Below are 9,500 nucleotides of genomic sequence, written 5' to 3' on the forward strand. Positions count from 1 at the left end.
ATGCCCTCCTTCTAAAGGGAGAGCTTAAATCCATCGTTTTCTTAATGAAGATTATAAGAAATATCTCTGTGAAAGGTCTATCTTTTGAAAATATAGGTAAGGAAAGGAAAGATCTTTGTGAAAAGACAGACAGAAAATCTAAAGAGAGCTGGAAGAGGAGGGCCATGTCATTACCACATGCAAAGAAGATCTGTAGCAATTGTTTCCTTCCACCCAATCTGACGGAAAAGATCATTTTCTCACCCTGTGTTCCTTTATCGCCAGCCACTTGAAATTCTTCCTTTGTGAGTCTCTCCTCTCACCTAGAGTCCATTTCCAAAGATATGTGGGAAACACCCACAACTAACAGGGCACGAGTCCCATCCTATTAAGAAGAAAAATCACATGTACAGAGAGGAAGCAGCCTGCAAGAATCAAAGAGGATAATCAAGAAAAAGTCATGTGATTTCCATAGCCTTGTGCTTGGAAAATGGACACGGTTTCTAGACAGCAAGAGTGGTCCAGGGAAGCTTCTTACATGCAGTGAAGGAAACATTGCCTCAGTAAAAGTTCAGACTAATTTGATACTCTTTCTCAACGAATTTGTAGTAGCTTCAGTCTTCTGACACTGGGTAAGAACAGACAGATATGGTAAAGGCTATAATTTCTCCCTAACTTCCTACCCGAAACACATATCTCTAATTCCATGTATATCAAAAAATGTATCTTTTCCCAGGAAATGGATGGCTGGACTATAGCTAATTTGTTTTGTATTTTTCTTTGGTGATATTACCTATTCACTGGCATGCTTATATTTTCATAAGCAAGTTTTCTAATGACTATTATATGTGTTACTGCCTTCTATGTTCTAGATTTTAAGAACCAGTTAGTATATCTCAACTATTTTAAGGATCTTAATAACGTCTTATCTTTATTTGTTTATTTTTTCTGGTAACTGGTGCAGTGGTTTCAACAGGGGGTGATTTTTCCTTCCAAGGCACATTTGTGGATGTCTGGAAACATTTTTGATTGTTAGAAGTGGATTTTACTACTGGTATTTAGTGGGGAGAGACCACAGATTCTGCTATACATCCTACAAGACAAAGGGTAGCCCCCCACAGGAAAGAATTATCCAGTCCCAAAAGTCAACAGTTCTGATGATGAAAAAGCCTGAACTAGAGAATCCTAACATGTATTAATAATAATACTTTGGGTTAGCCAATAATTGGAGAGAATAGGTAATCTCTAAAAATGGGGCATAAATGGAAAGCTAAGAAGGAGAATAAAATGCTGTTGGTCTAAGATTTCTACAGGACTCTCTGAAGTCCCTCTTGCTGATTCATCTCAATTCACACCTACTAGAGAGGGGTACTTGAACTTGGGATTATCATCACTGTGATTTGAGACCTTCTGCCTTTCAGTGTGTGAATACGTTTTCAATACTTTAAATAACACATCCGAATGCATTCTTGGATTATTTCATCGCTCATTTATTAACAGCTTGTGCTAGGTGATGAGCAAACATCGGCAGGAATTTTAGTTATGATTTGGGTTAGTGCTATGAAGGAACAACCAGGGGGGGGGCAGTAAGGGAATACATAATGAATTGTAAATTTAGGCCAATGTAAGGAAGTGACATCTGAAGACAGACTGGAGGGGTAATTAGGGCGTGGTGGGTGGAGATCCTGAGGTAGGAAGGAGTGAGTAAGTTCAAGTGACTGAAAAAAGCCATTGAATCTGGAGGGAGCAAGAAAGAAAAGTGGACTGAGGTAAGCAGGGGCCAGAACATTCAGGGCTTTGTAGGTATCCAAAAGTATTTTACTCTTGGATATATTTTCCTACCTCTATCCTATTTTTTCCAATGATTTGTGGGTATGCAGCATTTTTTTTTCTTTGTAGCACATCCATCCCCTATGGATACCATCATACGAACGATTTTATATTCTTTTTTCCAATCCTATGATTTTGATTCCTTCTTTCTTCTCCCTCACCGCCATTTTTATAACTTTGCCCGCTGGGACCTCCCGTACAATGTTTCAGGAAAGCGGTGATGGCGACTGTCCTTGTTCTTATTTCTGATCTTAAAGAGAATACTTCTAAGAATTCCCCATTTATAATGGCATTGGGTATATTTCTTTCAGGCTTATACTTTCTCAGATTTAAAAAATTCGCTTTCATTCATAACTTTCTAGATGTTTTTATTGTGCCAATAGGTTGCATCATTTGAGATTTCCTTTAGGCCCTAGAAAATGATCAATATACGTTTGAGAATAATGTGTTCTATAACTAGGGGATTTGGTCTCTGTTAATAAGCTTAATCGTGTTGATTGAGTAGTTCATTTCCCTGACCGCTTTGGTGAATTTTTTTGATGTGTACTTGACATGAATAATTGAGATATATGTTCATTTCTTAATATAAATGTGTATATGTCAATTATCTCCAATTTTTCTATCTATTTTTTCTTTTAATCCTGAGGCTGTCAGTTATCTACATGTTTAGATTTCATATATAGTACTGAATCGGGTGTTTCTTTATTGTATATTGTCTCTCCAAAGTGCACTAGATTTTTACACTTAATATCTTGCTTCCTGAGAGCAAAGCAGAAATGTTAATGTCCTTTCACTTGGCATTTTCTATGATTTCATTTTCTAACGTCCCCTCTCATAATGCACTAGTGTCTCTTCTGAACAATAGATCACCATGTACTATCTTTTTTGTCTGATATGAAAATATGTATTTCTTAACTGATAAATTTAATCTAGTTATGAGAATTCTAATTAACAGAAGTCTTTTGAGATTGGCTTCTTTCACTTAGCAATATGCATTGAAGATCGCTCCCTGTCCATTGCTGGCTGATAGCTCATTCCATTTTGTGATGACTAATACTCCATTGTCTCAATGTGCCACAGTTTATTCATTCGTCTACTGAGGGACATCTTGGTTGCTTCCATGTTTTGGTAATTATAAATAAAGCTGCTATAAACACTCATGTGCAGGTATTTTTGTGGACATAAGTTTCCAACTCATTCTGGTAATTAGCAAGAAGCATAATTGCTGGATTGTATGTTAAGAGTATGTTTAGTTTTGTAACCAAAGCACCCACGGAGAAACTGCCAAACTCTCTTCCAAAGTGGCTGTACCAATTTGCATGCCCACCAGCAATCAGTGAGAGTCCCTGTTGCTCTACATCCCTCCCAGCATGTGGTCTTGTCAGTGTTCTGCATTTTCACCATTCTGAGATGTGTGTAGTGGTATTTCATCATTGTTTTAATTTGCAATTCCTTGATGATCTGCCATGTTGAACATCTTTTCATATGCTGATTCCCATCTGTATATCTTCTTTGATGAGGTATCTGTTTAGGTCTTTTGACCTTTTTTGATAGAGCTATTCATTTTCTTATTGCTGAGTTTTAAGGGTTCTTTTTACGTTGTGATAACAGTGTTTTATCAGATACGTCCTTTGCAAATATGCTCCCCCAGTTTTGGCTTGTCTTCTCGTTCCCTTGACAAAGTCTTTTGCAAAGCCAAAGTTTTTGATTTTAATGCAATACAGGCTATCAATTATTTCTTTCATGGACCATGTGATTGGTGTTGTATCTAAAAAGTCATCGCCATACCTAAGGCCATCTAGTTTTTCTTCTAAGTTATCTTCTAGGAGTTTTCTCTTTTTGTATTTAGGTCTATGATCCATTTTGAGTTAATTTTTCTGAAGGGTATATGATCTGTGTTTAGATTCTTTGTTTTTCTTTCTTGCATGTGGATATCTAATTTTCAGCACTATTTGTTGAGAAGACTATCTTTTCTCATTTGTATTGACTTTATTCCTTTGTCAAAAATCATTTGACCATGTCTGTGTAGACATGTGTGTTGCTGTCGATTTTTTGGCTCTCTACTCACTTCTAATGATCTACCTGTGTATTTTTTCAGAAACTCTACATTATCCCAATTACTGTAGATTTATAGTAAGTCCTGAAGGCGGGTAGTGTAAGTTCTCTGAATTTGTTGTATTCTTTCAATGTTCTGTTGGCCTTTCTGGGTCTTTTACCTCTCCCTATAAACGTTAGAATCAGCTTGCCAATAGCCACAACGTAATTTGCTGGGATTTTGATTGGAATTGCATTGAATCTATAGATCAAATTGAGAGGAACTGACATCTTGACCATATTGACTCTTTCTATCCAGGCACATGGAATATCTCTCCATTTATTTAGTTCTTCTTTGATTTCTTACATCAGAGATTTGTAGCTTTCCTCTTATTGATTGTTTACCCATTGTGTTAGATTGATTTGGGGGTGATAATGAAAATGGTATTGTGCTTGTAATTCCAAGTACCACTAGTTCATTGCTGGTACACAAAAAAGCAATTGACTTGTATATACTAACCTCACATCTGCAATCATTCCTATGATCACTTATAAGTTCCAGGAAGGTGTTTTTTGGGTCAATTCTTTTAGATTATCTACGTAGAATGTCTTGTCATCTGTGTACAAAGACAGTTTTATTTCTTCCTTCCCAATCTGTATACTTTTTCTTTTCTTTTCTTATCTTGCCTTAGCTAGAACTACAAATACAATGTTGAGAAGAAGTGGTGAGAGGGAACATCTTTCCCTTCCTCCAGATCTTATCAGAAAGCTTCTAGTTGCTCATAATTAAGTATGATGTTAGCTGTTGATTTTGGTAGATATTCTTCATCAAGTTAAGAAAGTTCTCTTCAATTTCCAGTTTATAGACAGTTTTTATCATAAATGAGTGGGGGATTTTGTCAAATACTTTTGCTGCATCCATCGATATGATCAGGTGATTTTTTTCTCTATTAGCCTGTTGATGTGATTTGTGACATTAATTACTTGACTATTAATCCAGCCCTGCATAATCTGGGAGAAATCTCACTCGGTCATGATGTATCATTGCATTTATACATTTTTGGATTTGATTTTCTAATATTTGGTGGAGGAATTTTGTGTGTATGTTCATGAGAGATATTGGTATATGATTTTCTTATCTTGTGATTTCTTTGTCTGGTTTTGGTGTTTGGGTCATGCTGGCTTCATATCATGAGTCAGGAAGTATTTCCTCTGCTTCTATCTTCTGGAAGAGCTTGTGGAGAATAATTTCTTCCTTAAATATTTGGTAAAACTTACTAGTGAACCCATCTGGGCCTGGTGATTTCTATTGTGGAAGGTTGTTAACTATTATAGATACATGATGACTATTCAAATTGTCCATTCCTTCTTATTTGAGTTTTGATACATTGTGTCTTTTAAGGAATTGGTTCTTTTCATCTAGCTTATGAAATTTGATTGCATATTCCTTTATTATCCTTTTAATGTCTATGGTATCTGTAGGCATGTCTCCTCTCTCATCTCTGACATTAGTAATTTTTTCTTCTCTCTGTTTCCCTTAGCTAATCTAGCTAGAGCTTATTTATTTTATTGATTATTGTCTACTTTTAAGAAACAGAGTATGAGGAAGACTGTAAAAAGATTTTAACTAAAGCATTTTTTATAATGTCGGTTATTGAAAACCATATAAAAATCAAAAATCTTCCTTAAAAAGAATTCCAATTAATTTATGTAGATCCATGCCTCTCCAGAAGGTGGAGATTAATCCATCTCCCTTCTGAGGATAGGCAGGACTTAGCGACTCAATTTCATAAAATGGAGTAAGGAAAGGGGAAAAAATAGTAACTTTGCAGAGAAGAAACCATCCAAATACTACTTTAACCAAGTGGTCAAGTTTAACATCACCAGTCATGTCATGTTGATACCACATACTTCTGATATGTGATAAGAAGGTTTCATTTCTATGTTCTTCTTCTCCAAAGCCCTTAACTCCAGCGTAATCATGAGAAAAATATCGTACAAACCAAAATTGAGGGTCATTTTACAAAAGACCTGACCAGTACTCCTCAAAATTGTGAAGGTTGTGAAAATCAAGAAAAGAAACTGTCACAGACCAGAGGAGACATGAGAATGAACACAGTGTGTCATCCTGGATTGGATCCTGGAATAGGAAAAGGACATTAATGTAAAAACTGGTGAACTCTGAATAAAGTTTGGAATTCAGTTAATAGTAACATATAAATGTTGATTTCCTAGTTTTGACAAATATACACAGAAATGTAAGTGGATCATTTTATGGGAAACAGAAACTGGGTGAGTGGGTATACGGTACGTCTCTGTAGCATTTTTTTCAACTTTTCCACAAATCTAAAAATATTCCAATGCAAAATTTAAAAGAATATTAAAAAGATAAACATATCAATAATTGAATAGCCACATGCACTGTTTAGTCCACACAATGTAATTGTTTGAAGATGAAAAGAATACATTCTCTACATGTACTGATATGAAAGAGTTTCATGACATATTTCTTTTCTTTTTCTTCTTCTTTTTTTTTTTTTTTTTGGCTGAGGAAGATTAGCCCTGAGCTAACATCGGTGCCAATCTTCTTCTGTTTTTATGTATACGGGACGCCACCACAGCATCGCTGATGAGTGATGTAGGGCTGCACCTGGGATCTGAACCCACGAACCCAAGCCACTGAAATGGAGTTCACCAAACTTAACTACTACACCATGGTGCTGGCTCAATATTTCTATAACGAAAGAGGCACGTTCTAGAAGGATGTATATAATAGAATTGAGTTTCTGAAAAGTATCCGCATAAACCAATGTGTTTGCTGTCAAGAGTTCTGGGTGTCTGATATGTGGACGCCTGATTCAGCCAGAGTCTCTGAAACTCCGTGGCTGTGACAGCTTTTCCTCTCAGTTCTGCTCCATGTCCCTGCTTCTCTGTTGTGATATCACTTGTGGATGTCAGCTGAGGAGCAGCCTTTCATGCTGGACCCGCAGGGCATTTTGTGTGGCGTGTTGTGATGGTTCGATGGCAGATCCTCTTTGGATGACAGATTCGGACCTAACTCCTCAGAGTGAAGATCCCAGAAGGATGACTTGTGCCTAACTTAGCCCCATAAAATTTAGCTATCAGTCACTCTCCTCTGCAGAAAGAGAAACATACAAAAATCTCCTGTGGAATTGTCTTCAGTGTGTCAAATTCCATGCTGTATCTTAGTTTGCAAGTTGTGACTCTGAGTAGGCGACTATGAAGTAATAACAATAGGTGCCTAGAAATAGAAAGCATGGGAATCTGAGTTTGTGGGAAGAGCAGAGGGGCATTTGAAGAGACAAGAGCCCGGCACCACGTGGGGAGTGGGCACCAAGACTCTGGAAATGGTTATGGGGACAATATCAACGTTGTGAGAGCTAAGAATTTAATTTGATGTGCACACAAGGCCTTGTTCTGTGATTTTTTACTGTTGGAATAAAAAAAAAAGGAATTACTTTGTTTCTGAATCTACAAGCACTCAAGCAGCAGTTGCTGCTCACTTGAGTCTATGATAAGTTTCAGAACCTGTTGAGGTAAGAGACCTTATGTGATCCAGAGTCCCTCAGAATTAGTAGAAATGTTAGGGAGGTCACTGGACTTTGAATATTGTCTGCATGGATGGTTTAGAGGCAAATATTTCTATTTCTTAGAGAACAGAGTGACTCCAGTTAACATCCAGGTCACTGAAGGCAGAGTTTCATATCTGCTCTGTGTACTGTCCCCTGGGAGCTGCTGTGGGGTGGAGCGGAACAAGCAGCAAAGAAAGAGCAGGACCTGGAGAGTTCTCATGAGAAGCCGTCGTCCTGACATCAAACCTCTCCCGTGTCCAGCGCCTCAGGCTTGTCCTTCAGAATGAAATCTAGCAATACTTACAATGAGTCTCTAATTTGCAAGAAGACCAACATACAAAGGAAGAGTCCACATTTTTCGCCACAAATTAGAGGTAATGACCAAAAGAAAATCTTTTTCTAAGAAGGATAAGACAGAAGCTCACCACAAAAATTACTCGATCATTGAATATTGTTATGATAACCAACTAATTATTTTTCCTCGAGTTAGAGAATATCATTTTCTCAGTATTAACGCCAAGGAAAAGCAAAAGCACCCGGATGAGACTGCATAAACAGTTCTTCCATATTTTATTTGCATACTAGAACATGTATGTGTACGACTGTGTGTTGTGTGTATGCATAACAGTATATAAATGTGTGGTATAAGTAAATAAATTTATTTATTGTATACAGATATATCTCAGAGAAAACAAACTTCAGGCTAGTGATCCTCAAACTGTAGCAAGTGTCAGAATTACCCAGAGGGCTTGCTTAAACAGATATTCCTGGACCCCATCATCAGTTTCTAGTTCAATAACTGAGATGAGACTCCAGAATTTAAATTTTCCAACATGTCGCCAGCTAATGATGATGCTGGTCTGGAGGCGGAAATTGAAAATGTCTTCCTTGAGCAAACATTGTGAAACAAACCAGAAGAGGTTCAGGGTGAAATCACTAGACTGTATTTAAAGATTTTTTCAGAGAACATTTTTACTATGTTAATCTAATCAACGGGGCAGCCTTCTCAGGACATCAAAAAGAAATCCATTGTCTTAGTGCTTTCTGAAGAAAGGGGTGTGGGAAGTTTTGTGAAAGAAAGATTGCAGTCATCAGTAGATGTATCAAAATAGTCATTTTTAAAACAAACATTTTTCTTCCTTTTTTTGTGTGTGTGTGAGGAGATCAGCCCTGAGCTAACATCTGCCAATCCTCCGCTTTTTGCTGAGGAAGACTGGCCCTGGGCTAACATCTTGCCCATCTTCCTCCACTTTATATGAGATGCCACCACAGCATGGCTTGACAAGCAGTGCATCTGTGTGAACCCTGGGCCACCGCAGAGGAGCGCGTGCACTTAACCGCTTGCACCACCCAGCCGGCCCCAACATTTTTCTTCCTTAAATGGCATTTTCAGATTCTTTTCAGGACAGTAGCTTACTGTGAATCACAGAGGATTATTGCCCCTCAGGAAGGCACTGCCTAAAGTGGTAAGACATCCTAATGGTGACGAAGGTCCTTCTAAAACAAAGTTTGCTGAAACAGTTTTTAGAGCCCATCTGGTGAGCACTGAGTTTAATTAAAGAGATTACTACTCAAAATCACTTTTAAATGTTTCGTCAGCTAGAATCAATATCTGTTGCATTTCCCAAGTGAATTAGAAGCTTGCTCAAATACCCCTATTTAATTAATATTTTGAACTGAATCGTTTCTTCACGTGTTACTAATTCCAAGCACTGATTTTCATATCATTTACTGATCGCTCACCAGAGGCTTCATTTGTGCTCTAGACTGTGAGGTTTTAGAGAGGGACTGTAGAGACACTTTTTGTTTTATTTTTTATAATCTACAAAAAATATCATCCTCTCAATCTCAAAATGTCATTTATTGTGGCATGTCCTGTCCTCTCCACTTTTCTACATACAAATGGGTTTTCAAATCCATCTTGAAAGAATGCTAAGAGACCACAATTTCTATAAGGCCAAGCTCTGAAATGAAAGACAGGTGAGATTCTCCGATTTAGTGTTTCACTTGGGGTTATCATACTGTTTAACTTTATTTATTTTGAAGACAATTTTTGAAAAAGTG

This window comes from Diceros bicornis, chromosome 7 (genome assembly GCF_020826845.1).
Source record: "Diceros bicornis minor isolate mBicDic1 chromosome 7, mDicBic1.mat.cur, whole genome shotgun sequence".
Lineage (NCBI taxonomy): Eukaryota > Metazoa > Chordata > Mammalia > Perissodactyla > Rhinocerotidae > Diceros > Diceros bicornis.